The sequence below is a fragment of the Podarcis melisellensis genome (genome assembly GCF_964234715.1).
Source record: "Podarcis melisellensis genome assembly, chromosome: 13".
NCBI classification, from domain to species: Eukaryota; Metazoa; Chordata; class Lepidosauria; order Squamata; family Lacertidae; genus Podarcis; species Podarcis melisellensis.
This window is the reverse complement of record NC_138545.1, coordinates 51398250-51416858: the sequence shown is the minus strand read 5'-3', so window position 1 is coordinate 51416858 and position 18609 is coordinate 51398250. Positions and strand designations below refer to the sequence as shown.

The 18609-nt window shown below is 41.6% G+C and overlaps 2 protein-coding genes and 1 long non-coding RNA gene across 11 annotated transcripts in view; 2 read left to right on the top strand and 1 right to left on the bottom strand.

Moving 5' to 3' along the window:
- The window catches only part of MSANTD3 (Myb/SANT DNA binding domain containing 3), a 177614-nt gene extending 169812 nt beyond the window's left edge, over window positions 1–7802 (top strand). The window contains exon 4 of the transcript XR_014162189.1: window positions 7738–7802. The gene's annotated coding sequence lies outside the window, so the exon portion shown is untranslated. The remainder of the gene's footprint in view (window positions 1–7737) is intronic.
- Window positions 1–18609, bottom strand: part of LOC309354415 — a 161688-nt gene that overhangs the window by 76328 nt on the left and 66751 nt on the right. The gene's annotated exons all lie outside the window — the stretch shown is intronic.
- Window positions 1–18609, top strand: part of COBL (cordon-bleu WH2 repeat protein) — a 102249-nt gene that overhangs the window by 44705 nt on the left and 38935 nt on the right. The gene's annotated exons all lie outside the window — the stretch shown is intronic.

Below are 18609 nucleotides of genomic sequence, written 5' to 3'. Positions count from 1 at the left end.
TCCTGTTAGCTAGGGATGATGGGAGTTGTAGTCCCAAAACATCTGGAGGGCCGAGTTTGCCTGTGCCTGGCCAAGAAAAAGCTTGAGATTAAGTAGTCAAAACAGAAATGTCTGGAGTATGCTGAAAGGAACTCCTGGGCTTGGAATGTTTTTGTGCTCCTTCCTCCTCTGGGAAGTACACAGTGACCACATGGCACGTTATTTAGGCTTCCCACGGTAGATTCAAACCTCTGTGTCCATATTTTTGAGTAGCTGGTTCTGAGAGGAAAAGGAAGATCTGAATGAACCTTGTGATCTTTTATGGTGTGTGTGTGTGTGTGTCTCCCATGCTTTTCCTGTGACACACACATTCCTAAGGCTACATGAAAACATTATAGGTGGTGAAGGAGATGCAGAGTGGTAGGAGCTCCTTTTATTGTTGAGTTAGATCCTTGAATTAAATTTATATCCTGCATCTTCCTCCAGAGGAGCCCTGGGTGGCAAACATGTCCATACTTTAAAACAATTCAATAAAAACTGATAAAATAGTTAAAAGCAACCTTCTAAAAAACAGATTAAAACAACTTTCTAAAAACATTAAAACTCTTAAAAGCAGTCACCTACGCTGATCAGAAGGTCGGCAGTTCGAATCCCTGTGACGGGGTGAGCTCCTGTTGCTCGGTCCCAGTTCCTGACAACCTAGCAGTTTGAAAGTGCAAGTAGATAAATAGGTACCACTCCGGCGGGAAGGTAAACGGCGTTTCCTTGCGTTGTTCTGGTTCGCCAGAAGCGGCTTAGTCATGCTGGCCACATGACCCAGAAGCTGTACGCCGGCCCCCTCGGCCAATAAAACAAGATGAGCACCACAACCCCAGAGTCGTCCGCGACTGGACCTAATGGTCAGGGGTCCCTTTACCTTTACCTTTACTATTAAATTCAGGGTTGCCAAGAACAGAACTTTCAACCATCAAATGCTTAGGTAAACAGGAATGCCGTCAAATGCCTGAGTTAAACAGGAGTGTTTTTAAAATTCTCCTGAAAGTCAACAGTGAGGGAGTCTGATGCATCTCACCAGGGAGGGCATTCCTCAAATGGAGGACCGCCACCAAGTAGATCGTGTCATGAAGGCGTTTCTCACTTTTCAGACCCAAAAAAGCAAGGTTTCTTTCTTATTAGATCTGGGTACCAGTTTCTCATACCTTCCTAAAATTTAGGACATTGCTTTCATGTTAAGTATTTTAGGGACGCAGGTGGCGCTGTGGGTTAAAGCCTCAGCGCCTAGGACTTGCCGATCGAAAGGTCGCGGTTCGAATCCCTGCGGCGGGGTGCGCTCCCGCTGCTCGGTCCCAGCGCCTGCCAACCTAGCAGTTCGAAAGCACCTCCGGGTGCAAGTAGATAAATAGGGACCGCTTTCTAGCGGGAAGGTAAACGGCGTTTCCGTGTGCGGCTCTGGCTCGCCAGAGCAGCGATGTCACGCTGGCCACGTGACCCGGAAGTGTCTCCGGACAGCGCTGGCCCCTGGCCTCTTTTAAGTGAGATGGGCGCACAACCCCAGAGTCTGTCAAGACTGGCCCGTACGGGCAGGGGTACCTTTACCTTTACCTTAAAATGCCCGTAAATTAGTGTCCTTTGTAAAAAAAAAAAAAAGGTGAGTCATACAAACTTCACACAGAAGCACATTATTGTTTATTTCAACTCGCCTGTGGAAATAACTCAGAGGCCATGAAAGAAGGAGGGATAACAACAGGAAGATTTAAAGAAGGAACTATTGGAAACTCAAGGCAGTAGAAACATAAGATGATTAGAACCCCACTGAACTTGAAGCATGGGAAGCCCCAACAAAAATTTATAATTTGGCAGAACATTTGGACTATATGATATGTATTTGTATAATCTGGAATACTTAATGTGATTTGATTGGATTGTTAAAATAGAAAGTTTAATAAAAATTATTTTTTAAAAAATAAATAAATTACAGTGTCCTTAGGGAGATGACGTAAATAAAGTTAATTTTAGAGCACTTTTGCATGATCAAAGCTAGTATAGTGTTTTTATAATATTGTGTCTGATAAGTAAATTCTGTTTCAAAAATAGTTTATACTAGTCAGAATTCCAGAGGGGTATCCATGTTAGATTTTTGTAGCAAAAATATCAAGGAACTAGCACCCATTTCATTAGACACAGGAGTTGGTATCCTAAGTGGGCAATTAACAACGACGTGATTCTATAAAAAGCAAAAGTAGCCATGTTGGCCCATGAGGAAAGTTCAAAAATCTTTTAGATCAATACCTTTAGCCTGATTTTGTGGTGATTTGTGTATTTCTGAAACTCTGAGTTGTTATGAAAGCTGAACATGTAGTTATGAAAAGGAAGTTTAGTAGCTTTTCTCTTTGTAATAATTTTCATTGCTCAGGCCTGGATGCAACAGGTCAGGCTAAATGCTATAGACACCTTATGACTAAAATAACAACCAGAAACAGGCCAAAGTCTTTTTCTACACACCCTACCTACCAGGAGCTACATTTGCCTTGCTTTTAGTTATGAGCGTATACTTGCAAGCTCCTTCTGTGACAAAAACATTGCTGGATTTGCTTGTATTTAGGTACGGTATAGTTAAGTCACAGAATCTGGTTTGGCCTAGCTGTTTGTCTTAACGTAGACACCAGAATAAATTCACTCCACATCAACAGGACTAACTCTCCTGAATGAAATGCATAACATGGAAATCAACTCTCAGGGGGAAAGGAAGAAAAAGCAGCATTATACAGGAAGGAAGCAACAGGGGTACTGTTTGTTTGGAAACACCAACAGACAAAACTTAAAGGTGTGTAGGTTACCCAGTCTGTGAAAATGCCAGCGTGTTCATTTATTTCTTTAGTTTATGGGGATGAACTTGCATTCCACCCCCAAGGAAGAACGTCAATTCCTTATTAATTGACTTCCTTCCATAAAAAGATAAGATGTTTGTTTACAGACGTTTATTTGTGTACAACTGTTACTAACAGGAATATCCTGCAATGGGAGAACATGTTTATTTTCAGAGAGACTCCAGGATTTTTTTTTAAATAGGAAAAGGAAAATACATTTTAAAAAGGGAGAGACAGAAATTCTTTCTCAGTGGAAGTCATTTTCTTAAGAACCAAGGAAAAATGCAGAATAGAAATTTTAATATATATATATGATAGGCTTCATAAAGCTTTGAACATATTCTGTGACAGGATAGGTACACATATCAGGAAACTCTTTATCTTGACCCTTAATCTTCCTAAAGTTAGGCATGACTGAGGCTGCAGTAGTATGCACATATTTACTTTGAAATAAGCCCAGTTATCAAAGAAAGTTAAAACTATTTATTTGAAGACCTATTCCAAGCTCTTAATGCATTTCATGTATAACCAGAGGTAGTCTGTCGGGTGGAGTTGAGCGGCAGAGCTGCCCTCCTGGCTCCGTGGAGCTTACCTGGATAAGACTGGAGTGGGGTCGGGCACCTATGTACAGGTGAATTGATGGAGCCAATCCAGCCATCCCGCTGGTTAACTGCTAACAGAGAAATATATCTTTAGTTAACAGATGTATTCAGGCATACCTCGGAGATACTGTAGGTTCAGTTGCGTGGCAAGGCCCCGAACCCTCCCCTTTGTTGGAATAAAGACACTTGACACCAATACTTTTAGGTTAATGGGCTAAAAAAGGACACAACTTTATTGGTTACAGAATGTGAGTGAGTATTGGCTTAGCATTGGAACCGAATCGCCTATATCTGACTCCTGCCCACTTGCAGGAAGTCTCAGAAGGGTTATCCACAAGTAGGGGGAGCCCCGTCGATGCAAACCAATTCGAGCTCCCCCAGGGTCACCGATAGGGGTCATGCCATGGCCCTAGCCTGCCTGGGCTTCGGACAGGTTCACGTCCCCCGGATTCCTTTAACGGAATACCCTTGAATTAGGAGGGGTAAGTGATGGCCACTACCTCCCCTCCCTTCCAACCTAATACTCCAATGCTTAACCACCAAACCTTACAACGTTGTGATGATTTGCTTCGAGGTCGGCTAAAAACCAAATGGCTGGTGCCAGTTTGCCAAGTGGAAAAAATTCCTACCAGACTCCTTCGACAGACAACCAACCGAGATCCATAGCAAGGTCCAAGGATAAGAGCCTAATCTTAGGGCGGGAGGGAGCGAGGGATAACTGCGCGAGCAGGAACCAGAAAAAGGGGCAAGTTTCTGTCCATGGGCTGCCTAAATAGAGCATGCCACACCCCCTGCCACTCAGATTGGTCAGCCTGGGAGCGTGACACGGAGGGGACTCCCTATGACACGGGAGCTGGCCACACCCCCGCGCATGGGGCGGGCTCATCTCCAGCCTGCAACTCCATTTCCCTGGGAAGGGAAATGGCTTTCCAGACCACCACAGTAGAGTCAATATCACACAATGAAGCGAGTCGCACAATATATTTGGTTTCCCAGTACATATACAAGTTATGTTTACACTATAGTCTTTTAAGTGTGCACTAGCATTATGTTTTAAAATACAATGGACGTACCATAATTTTAAAATACATTATGGTTAAAATATGCTAACAATAATTTGAGCCTTCAATGAGTCGTAATATCTTCATAAGGAGCAGCAGGAGCTCCTCCGGTCCTTCAGTTTGTAAAAAGACACAATATCTGCAAAGTGCAGTAAAGCCAAGGTTTGCATGGATGTTTAGGAAAACATCTGCTGCTTCAGGACCGTATTTCCTCATGGGCAAAGCCAATGGCAAGCAGTGGGTTGGGCAACAGATGTGAATCTTACATTTATATAGCAGGCTACATTCCAGCCATAGAAAGAGGAAAAACACTTTTAAATGCCAGAAAAATTAGGAGGGATACATAGAGGAAGAGAAGGGAAGAAGGAAGGAAGGAACTCTGGTGGCATGGAAAAATAGAGCAGTTTTGGGAAGCAGAGGGGCTGCATACAATGAGATTGGGAGCCATGTGGTCGCTGGGCCACAGGTTGTCCACCTGTGCTGTAAAGATCTGATTTTTCTTAAAACATAAAATAAAAGTGTAATGCTTTGGCATTAATATAGTCCCATTGAACTTATTTGGAAGTGAGTTTTTCCTTTCTTTCTCTCTTCTTCTATTAATTAGAGAGGATAGGATTCTGTGAGCCACTGTGCTAAGGCTGTCTTTTTTAGATTAATTAAAGAAACACATTCTGTTTCCTCGACAAAACCAGAAGAGCCCCAACTGGCAGAGGGAGCATCTTCTATATGTATTCATATACATTCAGTAAATTTCAGCTGTCACTTGTGACTTGTGTTTCCTTTGTGACAATGAATTTGGTTCTATTATGCGTGAGTGTCTTTTATACATGGATAAACATGATTTTTATTTACAAAATAGAAAGCTGAGGCTAGATGACTCCTGTGGTCCCTTCCAGCTCTTGATTCTATGATTTATATTCATTTATTTGATTTGAATTATCGATGTGATTTATATTATTTATCGGCTGTTCTTCAAGCATGAGTCTCAGAGCAGCTTATAGTAAAACAACTCACACACAAGCATGTCTAGGCTACAGATATGAACAAGCTTCAAACCTGTTTGCGTTCTGATTGTCAACCAAGCAAAAGTGAGATGGTAGTTTTGTGAAGTGGATAGCTAGGGATCGCTAACAAAGCTGTCTCAGCATTCTTACAAAAACTATACTTCTCAGTTTTTGTTGTACAAAGTCATATTACACCTGCCCTTCAAGGGCCGCACTTCTTATGGACTTGTTTCCAGGCACAGCTCAAAGTAGTTGTGATGACCTTTAAAGCCTTAATCGCCTTAGGTTCAAGCTACTGTGTTGTTATTATTTATTTATTTATTTATTTATTTATTTATTAGTTGTAGTAGTACCCGACCCATCTGACTGGGTTGCTCGATCCACTCTGGGCAGCTTCTAACATAAAAACATAATAAAACATTACACATTAAAAGGTTTCCCTATACAGCGCTGCCTTCAGATGTCTTCTAAAGGTTATATAGTTACTCATCTCCTTGACATCTGATAGGAGAGCATTCTACAGGGTGGGCACCACCACCAAGAAGGCCCTCTGCTTGGTTCTCTGTAGCCTCGCATTGAGGGAACTGCCAGAAGGCCCTCGGTGCTGGTTCTCGGCTAAATGATGGGGGGTGAAGACGCTCCTTCAGGTATACAAGGCCAAGGCTGTTTAGGGCTTTAAATTTCTGCACCAGCACTTCGGGACCACCTCTTTCTGTAGCACTCTGCCTATATCATAAGATCTGGCAGAAGGGCTCTTCTCCATATTCCAGCTATGGTAGAGACCAGAGAAAGGGCCTTCTATGTGGCAGTACCTAAACTGTGAAATTCTTCAGCCCAAGAGAATCGGTCAGTCCCCCTTCTCTTACGCCGTTTCACCTTAAGGCAAAAATCTGGTGCTGCTTTTGCACCTGAAACTTATCTTTTTTTTTACTATTTTATAGTAAAAATAAATAAATAAATAAAATAAAATAAATTATGGTTGGTTTTATTTGTTAGCTGCCCTGAGTAGCACATAGGCTGGAATTTTGTATATAAATGAATAAAAGCAAATAAATTACAGTTAGTAGTTTCAAATGGTTTAGAGTACAGTGTTAGGTAAAGGGTAAAGGGACCCCTGACCATTAGGTCCAGTCGTGACCGACTCTGGGGTTGCGGCGCTCATCTCGCTTTATTGGCCGAGGAAGCCGGTGTACAGCTTCCAGGTCATGTGGCCAGCATGACTAAGCCACTTCTGGCGAACCAGAGCAGTGCACGGAAATGCCGTTTACCTTCCCGCCAGAGTGGTACAGTACCTATTTATCTACTTGCACTTTGACATTCTTTCGAACTGCTAGGTTGGCAGGAGCAGGGACCGAGCAACGGGAACTCACCCCGTCGCGGGGATTCGAACCACTGACCTTCTGATCGGCAAGTCCTAGGCTCTGTGGTTTAACCCACAGCGCCACCCACGTCCCACCTCTGCAACAAATTCCTTAGTGAACCTCTCCTCAATGGCCTCACTGGACCCTCCGTTATGTATATTAGCAAGTAAGAACTCAAAAGTCCCATTTTGCAACTGACTGTCAGTTCATATTATTATTATTTTTACAGCACCATCAATGTTGCTTCTTCAATGGAAACTGACTTAGGCTTCCTATCCTGAAGGTGCTTAAAATAACTGGGGGCTAGACTGGAAAACTTTGCAGAAGGAAATGTGCATCCTGAGCCATAGCTTGCTCCAAATGGGAGAAACTGATTCACAGCATCCTGCCTCAAAAAGGAGAAAAAACCCTATTCTTACTCACAGGAGAGTATTAGATGCACGAGAGATGCCATTCAAGGTTGAGGGAACAGAGGAAATGTGTTACGCGAGAAAGGTTAAGATGATATGTCACATAAGACCTTGCAATCAAAGGAAACTTCCCTTCCTTTCTGAAGGAAGACAAAAACAAACGCAAGTCTCCTGATCGTGTTTTCTGATTTAGGTGTCAAGGAGATAACTAATCTTAACCCGCCTATCCTTTTTGCTGACAAAATATTTCCACTGGAAAGTGTTCCCTACAATGAAGTGTTCACAACATTGATCCAAAGTCAAAAGTTACAGCAGAACAAAAAAGCAAAATACGTAAAACCAAGGCTTACAACCATCAGCATTCTCCTGCTAAGCAAGTGGTCATAAAATTATAGAGTTGTAAAGGACCCCAAGGATCATCTAGTCCAGGCATAGGCAAACTCGGCCCTCCAGATGTATTGAGACTACAATTCCCATCATCCCTGACCACTGGTCCTGTTAGCTAGGGATGATGGGAGTTGTAGTCCCAAAACATCTGGAGGGCCAAGTTTGCCTATGCCTGATCTAGTCCAACTCCCTGCAATGCAGGAATCTCAACTAAAGCATCCATGGCAGATGTCCCCCCAACCTCTGCTTAAAAACCTTCTGAGGAAGTCCATTCCACTGTCAAACAGCTCTTACTGTCAGAAAGTTCTTCCTGATGTTTCGTCGGAATCTCCTTTCTTGTAACTTGTAGCCATTGGTTCAAGTCCTCCCCTCCAGAGCAGGAGAAAATCTTGCTGCATCTTCCATGTGGCAGCCCTTAAGATATTTGAAGATGACTATACGTTCTGGTTAACACACCATTAAATTCTCTAGGATGGATGTCTTCTTTCTGTAGGTCTAATCCATAATCATACACATACTTTTTGCCTATCCTGAGTTGCATCATCGTTGTTGCACCACCAGTGGCAATTTATACGGTTGCAAATATTAAATTAATATTTTCCTACTCATTCAAGCCCTTCCCCTGATACTTCTTTATGCTGTTTTTTTTTCTTGTTCAGCTTATCAAAGATGTTTCTTCCTCATGTGAGTAGGATCAGGAGAGGGAATGCAGAGGTACTGCTGTAAGAGGCCCAGAACCTGCAAAAGGCTCTGAGCTTTCATTAAGAAAATAAGCAAGAATCTAGCTTTTTTAGAATGAAAGCTGTGCAACAAAATGGGCAGAAGCAAATGCTTTGTGAGGTATGAGCACTTTTCAGTGTTTTAGCCAATAAGTGAAGTTTTGGCTCTGATTGACAAGTGCCAGGACTTTTTTCAGTGGGAACTCACCAGGACTCAGTTCTGGCTCCTCTCTGGCACTAACAAGTTCACCGTGAGTTTCAGCACCTCTTTTTCTAGAAAAACAGTGCCGATGAGTGCTAGGCATGAATTCCAAGTTATACACATATTGGAGAAGAACCCAAAACAGCACCAACATAACTCAGGAACTCCTTTCTCCATACAACAAAAATGGAGACTTCCTGGTTCATTTTGAAGCTGTGTTTGGCCTTCCTTGGTTTGCATGTGACTGTTTTTTCCTCTGAGATTTTCTTAGAAGGGATTTTAGTGTACCTGTACCGAGGCAATGGCATGTCCATTCAAAAGCAAAAGGCAGTAGCAAAGACAAAAGTTTGTCTTCTCACAGATATATTTACTTTCATGCAGAAAAGGTTGAAGGCTTGGTCTTGTCTGTTGGCAAAAGGATCCAAGTCACAGCCTTGTATTCACTATGCATATAAGAAAACCTTTTTAGTTTCCCCTGCCCCCTAATGCCAGAAATGTATTACAACTTTTACAATAGTACAGTTACTTAGGGTAGTTAGTTTATGGAGCAGCTGTCAGGTGTTTTATCAAACCTCTCTTTGGTACCTCTCTTGGGAATAAGACCATAAAGTACCATCTGGCTGAGATCAAGATACAAGTGCTTGACCTCCACATACAGTCCCCGTCAAGCCCTTCATTCAGAGCTGACAAGATGATCAGGACCTGAACATACTGTTCCATGCAGCTTTGTAATTTGGCAGCATAGAAATGTTCTGCAAATAAACCAAAGTCCACCAGGCTTGTCAGATGTGTAGGCCATACTGAGATTTTAGAAGACCTGCACTTTTCTGAAAGCAGATAATATTGCATGACAAGCAGAAGACACAAAAGGTTTTGAATCCCTTGTAAGGGTTTCCCAGACTGTTCCAGACAAGGTAATATAAACTTTCTTCTCAAGAACAAAGAAAGGATTTTGAAAAACTTAAGAGCGCGGCGGTGACTTTCAGAGGTTTCCTTCCATCAGTTGTCATCTGTAGGTTTGGAAAGAACTGGAGTAAATGGTCATGAGGAGAAGTTAAACCATTAAGAGATAACATCATGAACTTGCATCCAAAAAGTGCCTAAGTTGAAATGGAAGAATGCACATCAATTGTGAATGGCACGTATATTTAAAAGATGGGATTTTCACCAACAAAAGTGTTAGCAGGAACATACTTTTCTCCAAAATCCAACTTATAATGTACATGCACCATTCACAATTAATGAATGTTACCTGCGTGTTTTGCCATTTAAATTCAGGTGTGCTGTTTATACCAGAGTCCCAAAAATTGAACTGTGAATTGGCCTTCAAACTCCTAGACAGGGGTCAGCAACCTTCCCTCAGACCATGTGGTGGGCCAGACTATATTTTTTTTTGGGGGGGGGCCGGAATGAACAAATTCCTATGCCCCACAAGTAACCCAGAGATGCATTTTAAATAAAAGCACACATTCGACTCATGTACAAACACCAGGCAGGCCCCACAAATAACCCAGAGATGCATTTAAATAAAAGAACACATTCTATTCATATAAAAACACTCTGGTTCCCGGACCATGCGCGGGCCGGATTTAGAAGGTGATTGGGCTGTATCTGGTCCCCGGGCCTCAGGCTGCCTATCCTGTCCTAGAATGTTTCCCAATGCAAAAACATGCCCTGTTTCTGTTGTGATGCTGACATACTGCTTTTCCCCTTAAGAAGACTAGCTGCCACTGAAGCAACAGGACTTTCTCAGAGGCTGGATGGGCATCTAACAGGGAAGCTGCTGTTGAGTCTTGCACTGTAGGTCCTGTATTATTAAAGAAGCATGCTGCTAAACCTGTGCCTAATACTCTATTTTAAAAGTGCTTGCAAATCGACAGGGATACATGAGCATCTAGGGTGTATCAGTATAGTAGTACTCAATTATTGAATTAGGTTTCATTAATTTACACACTCATGTCCTCGGAGAACTTAGCAAATAACGCTGAATGAAATCTAACATAGGGGTATGATCTGGTTGTGGCAGCCCCCTGGCACAGCAGCCATCCCATGAGCAGGGACCCTGTTCTTGCAGCCAGATCCAAAGGGTGTCTTACGGGCTTCCGGAGGTGGCGCAAAACGGCAATGGCGGCCCTCTTTACACTGTGAAGAGGGGCTCCGCGAAAAAGGGTCGTCCGCTGCGGCAAAGCGGAGACCCATTAAGACAAACCGCAGGCAGAGCGAGCCTGCGGCCGTGGGACTCGGCGGGTGCCAGAAGCCCCCCCAGAAACGGAGAAGGGACCTCGTAAGAGGCTCCGGAGCGTGAAAGGGGGAGCGGCGCTGTGAGTTCATCGCTCTTTTCGCGGAAGTGAAGCCGCGCTGCTGCTGATTATGAGCGTCGACCTTTCTTCTTGAAAAACATCGGAATTGGCTGCAATTTACCCGTGAGTAAGGAGTACTAAAGATTGACTTAAAGATTGACTTAAATTCATTTAATTCGGCTGAAAACGGGAGGCGAGTAACAGGAAGTCCGTCTCCCGATCCTGCTAATCAGAGCAAAGCAAAGAATTCGGTGTGGGCTGAAGCGCTTAAAAAGAGACTCTGAAAGTAGCACGAAGGGGCATCAATAGACTGTGTTTTTAGAAAGTAAAAGGATTGAAGGATTAAATCTTTTGGTTTATTTTGCCACGGAACCTTCCCCCTACTGTGGAGTGACGTGGAGTTAAAGGGGATAACCGAGCTGTCGGGCTGCCAGTGTTGCAAAGGAGAACTGTCAGGCTGTTGAAACTTTCTCTGAAGTACAAATTGTCGCATTGATGGATACATTATCGCTTTAATACTGATACTGGAACCTTTCTGTCACCTTGTGGCACTACTTTGAAACAGATTTATCTGGAAGCCTCCTTTTTGAACTTGGGGACTATAAAAGTTGAAATAGGAACTTTGATGGTGGAAAAGAAACTTTCCTTCCTATGAAACACCCCCCCTAGTGGATTTGCGGAGGTATAGAGGTCTGGGAACTGTACCATATTGAGATTTTTTGTGGTTTAATTGTTTACACTCTGGACTTGCCTTTCTCATGGATTGAAAGACTATTTGACCTTGAACAGAGGCAGCTGGGGAATGAGCGGCCCAGGGAAAACAAGAGCAGCTAAAGCTAAGGAAGCTAAAGAAAAAGATAAGAGAGCTGGGCAGCTTGTTCAAACAACGTTAATCCATCAACGTAGATCCTCTGTACCAACTGTGCTGACGGCGCAGGAGGAAGAAGTTGAAACGCTTGCCACAGAAGATATGGCAACTGGAGGAACTGATCCAGTCTTGAAACAAATTTTGGAACAATTGGCACTTCTGAATAAAAAGGTGGATGATCAGTCATCTAAAATTGACAGAGCTACATCTACTATCAGTAAGTTATCAGATCAGGTTTCCCAGCATACCCAGGCCATTGAGAAATTGCAAGGAGCTACGGTAGAGAACTATAAACTAGCTGCGGAAGCCAACCAAAAAGCTGAGCAAGCGTGCAAAAAGGTCGAGGAGATCAAAGGGGAAGTAAGACCTCTGAAAAGACAGGTAGGAGAACAGCAAGCCTACCTGTCAATGGTGGAATTGAAAAGTAAGGAATGCAATCTTAGGCTGAGGGCCGTCCCAGAACTGGAACAGGGCAACCTAGAGGAATTTTTGACGCAGTTATTTTCTAAATTTTGGGGGGTTGAGGAAGACAAAGACTTTAAAATTGTGACGGCCTTCAGATTGGGAAGATCGGCTAAGAAAGACAAGTCCAGAGACTGTTTGGTTTGCTTGAGAACAAGAGAGGAAAGAGACAAGATACTAGGCCAACATTTTAAAAAATCTCTGGAAGTTGAAGGCAAAAGAGCAGAAATTTATAGAGACATTCCTAAATATCTGTTGGACCTTAGAGCCTCATATACAGACTTGGCCAAACTGTTAAGGTACAACGCAATTCCTTACAGGTGGGAATTCCCTCAAGGTTTATCATTTACCTATAAAGGAAAGAAGGTAAGAATTAAAACACTAGAGGACCAGCAGAAGTTCCTGCACGACAACGAGGAGGACCTCCAAAAGAGAGCCGCAGATTCTTGGCCTCCACCACCGGGATTACCACCAGGACCATCTGGAGGCGGACCGGCACCACATCCTTCGGGAACGGAGGATAACATAGATACCCAACTGTGATACTTAAGTACTAGACCAGGATGTCTCTACAGCTTCTTAGTTGGAACATAAATGGCGGGAACTCTCCAGAAAAAAGGAGAAAAGTATTTCATATTTTGAAAAAAGAACAATTGGACATTATCTGCTTGCAAGAAACACATGTGACAAGACTCCACAGAAAAGTGTTAATTAATAAAAGGTTAGGCCAAGAATTTATTTCATCGGACAAAGTCAAGAAAAGAGGAGTGGTGATATATGCAAAGGAGAACTTGTCACCAAAATTTGTATTTAAAGATGAACAGGGCAGAATTTTGGCGGTTGAAATTCAGACACAAGGAGAAAAGTTTTTAATTTTAGGAATATACGCCCCAAATGAAGGGAAATCGGAATTTTTCAAGAGGCTGCATGAGACTATGCTGGACTATTTGGATTACAACAACATTATCATGTTGGGAGATATGAACGGAGTCGTCTCAGTGAATATGGATAAGTCGCAAAGTGCTAACATAACGAAAGACGGCAGACTACCAAAAACTTTTTTCGAAATGACTGACAATTTGGACTTGACTGATATATGGAGGATCAAGAACCCTCTAGGGAAAGAAGGAACTTTCTTTTCTGAGGCCCATACGACATGGACGCGAATCGACCAAATGTGGATAACTAGAGGACTGGCACCTAAGACTAGAAAAGTGGAAATCTGCCCAAAAACCTGCTCCGACCACAATGCTTTGAGAATGGAACTGAGACTAAACACAACCGGATCTTTCAGATGGAAAATGAATGACGCTTTGTTAAGAGATCAGGAGATTGTTAGGAAGGCCCAAAAAGCTTTAAAGGATTATTTTGAAATAAATCTAAAGACAAATGTGGAAAAAAGAACAATCTGGGACGCAAGTAAAGCAGTTATGAGAGGGTTTCTAATACAGCAGAATACGATCAAAAAAAGGCTCTGGAATGAAAAGAAGGAGAAGATTTTGGAGAAAATAAGAGGAGAGAAAAAATTGAGATCCAGGCCTAAATCAAAGGAAGTATTGAGAGAAGTGAAGTTTTTCCAGGCACAATATTCGAAACTGATAAATCAGGAGGTGGAATGGAAAATTAAACAAATGAAACAAAGATCCTTTGAATCTGCTAACAAGTGTGGGAAGCTGCTGGCTTGGCAGTTGAAAAAGAGACAAAAGCTTAATACAGTTACAAATCTAGAGATCGAAGGGAGAATGGTTCAGAAACCCGAGGAAATTAGAAAGTGTTTCCAGAGATATTTCAAAGAACTTTACTCACAAAGGCCACAAAAAGATTCGGAGGTGGACCAATTTTTCATAACTAATGGATTACAAAAAATACCTCAGGAAATGAGAGCAACCTTGAACTGTAATATTACGTTCCAAGAAATTGAATGCACCATTCAGAACCTCCAACTGGGCAAGTCTCCAGGACCAGATGGACTTACTTCCAAATACTATAAGGTACTGAAGGATTCGTTGATACAACCACTGTTGGAAGTCAGTAACCAGATTATGGAGGGGAAGAAGGCACCGGAAACGTGGAAAGAAGCTTTCATCACGTTGATACCAAAATTAGAAACTGAAAAAACCCAACTTAAAAACTACCGTCCTATTTCACTCCTAAATGTGGATTATAAAATTTTTGCAGACATTTTGGCAAGCAGGTTTAAGAAAGTATTAAATGAAGTGATTCATAAGGACCAAGCAGGCTTTCTCCCTGGCAGGCATTTATTTGATAATACAAGAAACATCATTGACATTTTGGAATTCCTACAGACAAACTCAAATACAAGAGCGGTGTTGATTTTTATTGATGCGGAGAAAGCCTTTGACAACATTTCTTGGATGTTTATGAAGAAAAATTTGGAAAGGATGGGAGTAGGGCGGGGGTTTGAAAATGGAATAGAAGCAATTTATTCAGAACAAAAAGCTAAATTGATAGTAAACGACATGGTGACAGAGGAGTTCAAAATTGAAAAAGGGACACGACAGGGGTGCCCTCTATCTCCTCTGCTGTTTATTTCAGTCCTGGAGGTGCTATTGAACATGATCAGAAATGACCGGTTGGCACAGGGAATTGTGGTCGGAGAGAAACAATATAAACTGAAAGCATTCGCAGATGACTTGGTATTAACATTACAGGAGCCAGCCTCTAGTACTAAAAGAGCGTTAGAATTAATTTCTGACTTTGGTCGGGTGGCGGGATTTAAGCTGAATAAACAAAAAACTAAAGTTCTAGCAAAAAATTTGACAACTACTGAAATAGAGGAGTTCAGAAAAGAAACGGAACTAAATGTGGTTAAAAAAGTAAAGTACTTAGGGGTGTACTTGACCTCCAAAAACTTGAATTTGTTTAAGGACAATTATGAGAAATGTTGGTCAGAGATTAAAAGAGACTTGGAAACATGGTCAAGACTGAAACTTTCCTTGTTGGGTAGAATAGCTGCTATAAAGATGAATGTATTGCCGAAAATGTTATTTTTGTTTCAGGCCCTCCAGATCGTGGACAAGGTGGAATGTTTTGGAAGATGGCAGAGGGATATTTCTAAATTTGTCTGGCAGGGCAAAAAGCCCCGAATAAAGTTTAAAATACTAACTGATGCGAAAGAAAGAGGGGGGTTTGCCCTGCCGGACTTGAGGTTATATTATGAATCTGCAGCCCTCTGCTGGTTGAAGGATTGGATTTTATTGGAGAACACCGATGTCCTCGACCTGGAAGGATTTGATAATGCTTTTGGGTGGCATGCATATTTGTGGTACGACAAGGTTAAAGTTCATAGATTGTTCAAAAACCATATTGTCAGAAGGGCAATTTTTATGGTCTGGTCAAAATATAAAGACTTATTGGAGAGTAAAACTCCGAGGTGGCTCTCACCGATGGAGGCCAAAGCACGTAAAAGACTCAGTATGGAGGCCCATTGGCCTAAATATTGGGAAATAATTGAAAAAATTGGAGATAATTGGAGGTTGCAGAGTATGGAAAAGTTAAAAAACAAGGTGCGAGATTGGTTGCATTATGCCCAAATCCAGGAAGTTTTTAAAGCGGACAAAAAAGTGGGTTTCCAGGAGGAAAAATCGAAATTAGAGACAGAGTCGCTAGAGCCAAAATCTAAGTTAATTTCGAGAATGTACAACTTGCTGCTTAAATGGAATACACAGGATGAGATTGTTAAATCCTCCATGATAAAGTGGGCACAGGATTTGGGGCACAACATTATGTTCGAAGACTGGGAAAGGTTATGGAACACCGGAATGAAATTTACGGCATGTAGTGCCCTGAAGGAAAATATTATGAAAATGATATACCGGTGGTACATGACCCCAGTCAAGCTTGCAAAGATATATCACCTGTCTGACAACAAATGTTGGAAATGTAAAGAGGAGGAAGGGACATTCTTACACCTCTGGTGGACCTGCCCGAAGGTGAAGGCCTTCTGGGAGATGATACATAATGAACTAAAAAAGGTGCTTAGATTTACCTTACCCAAGAAACCGGAGGCCTTCCTCCTGGGCATGGTGGACCAGAGGGTGGCAAAGAAAGATAGAATTTTCTTTATGTATGCTACTACAGCAGCAAGGATCTTGATGGCAAAGCACTGGAAGACACAAAATCTACCCACATTGGAAGAATGGCAGACGCAGCTGATGGACTATATGGAACTGGCTGAAATGACTGGCAGAATTCGAGACTCGGGAGAAGAAGAAACGGAGGAAGTTTGGGAAAAGTTCAAGGATTATTTGAAAAAGCATTATAAGTTGTATGAATGTTAAAAAATGCTCCTTTTTAGGAAATTACAGCTTCAGCATCGGAAAAATTTTGAATTGGAAAATAAGGTATAACAAGACAGAAGTGGTGTAATGAAATAATTTTATTGTGTTGAAACTAAAAATTAATGGATTTGGACTGTAATGTTTAGAGACCAGATATCACGATAAAATGGAAGACATATTATTATGTTTAAAATAAGTTAACAAATTGCTGAGGTTTTGAATCGATAGAGAATGCAGTGCTCGGAAGATGGGGGGAGTCTATTAGATCTATGGAAATATGTATTTGGAAGTTGGATTTTGTATATTATAAACTTAATAAAAATTATATTAAAAAAAAAAAAACAAAGGGTGTCTTACGCGGGCAAAAGTGTTGTGCATCATTTACCTGTTGTATTCAGGTATTTTTATTGTTGCATTTGTGTAATAATAATAGCTTGCAGAACAGTGCCAGATCTCCCACATTGGATCTCAGTGCACTGTTGAATCTTTCAGTGCCAGGACTTGGTCTGAAGGCACAGGATGCAAAAGCTTTTCTGAAGCTGAGCAGTTCTTGGTCTAGTCAGTGCTTGGATAAGAGACTGTCTGGCTGCTACACTTGGTCTTGGCCAATGGAGGAATGGTTTGGAGTTGGCTGAGATGGCAAAATTCACATGTCATGGTTAACATTTACTGAAGATTGGAAACCTGTTATAGACTTCTTGTGTGGAAAAGAAAATGAAGTACAGTGGTACCTCGGGTTAAGTACTTAATTCATTCCGGAGGTCCGTTCTTAACCTGAAACTGTTCTTAACCTGAAGCACCACTTTAGCTAATGGGGCCTCCTGCTGCCGCTACGTTGCCGGAGCACGATTTCTGTTCTCATCCTGAAGCAAAGTTCTTAACCCGAGGTGCTATTTCTGGGTTAGCCATGTCTGTAACCTGAAGCATATGTAACCTGAAGCGTATATAACCCAAGGTACCAATGTAATGACATTTGGGTTTGAAGGCTGAAAATAATGTTGGTTTATAGAAAGTAGTTTTGCAGGGTGTTATGTTAGAGTGGATGAGTTGAATAATGTTTATATATAGCTGACAGGCAAAGAGTCTAATTTTTAGTTTCTTAACTTTATTTTTTCCTTTTAATCCTTTTTCTATCTCTCTATCTCTACCTCTTTCTCTTTATTTTCTTCTTCTTCTTCTTCTTCCTCTTCCTCTTCCTCTTCCTCTCTCTCTCTCTCTCTCTCTCTTCCTCTGGATCTGTTTTGGGTTTGTTTTTTCCATATTAACGCTTTAGTTTGGATAAAAAAGATACTGGATAATATTCTCTGTAGCTCTCTTTTAAAATTCTAATAAAATTTATTTTTAAAAAAAGATAAAAGTGCCTGGGAACTCACCTTTGGTTCCCAAAAGAAAGAAGCAGGATATAAATGAAATAAGTTAATTGAAAGTTATTTCCCTTCTTTACACAAAAGCATCAAACATTGTTGGAAATAAATTTTAATCCTGAATCCAAATTAAAGTCTAGTGGATTTTGGAGGTTTCTGCATGAGTTTGTTCTTTGTTTTCTAGGCGATGGTGACAAAAAGGACTGTATTTAGGGAAATAGAGGAAGCCACATTTTTTTCTTGCCAAAACAAACGTACGCAGACATGTGTAATCTATGCATTTCAGTGCATGTGAAAATATTTGGGGCTGCAAAGTAACTTCCTTGGGTGAAAAGGAGAGGAAATCAAAGCTACTTTAGTCATTGAACATAGGGAATTTGTTTATGATTATCATTTCCTGGCAGACACATTCAGCCCAGGACTAAGTGTTGCAAAGAGTGGGGGAGGGATGTGAACATTTGAAGCTGCCTGATGCTAGGCAGTAAATGTCTGCTCTGATGGATGGTGGCTCTCCAGCATGAATATGGCAAAAATACAAGCGCACATTGCAAGAAATATTTCGAGGGCAAAGCACCATACCTTGGGGTTGTACAGGAAAATGTACAGAAAAGAGTAGAACAAATTGAGGAAGGCAAATCTCCTACCACTTACATAACGATATATATGATGCAGAACTAAGTTATATAGTGTACTTGTCATGTACTAAGTTGCATGTGTGAAAT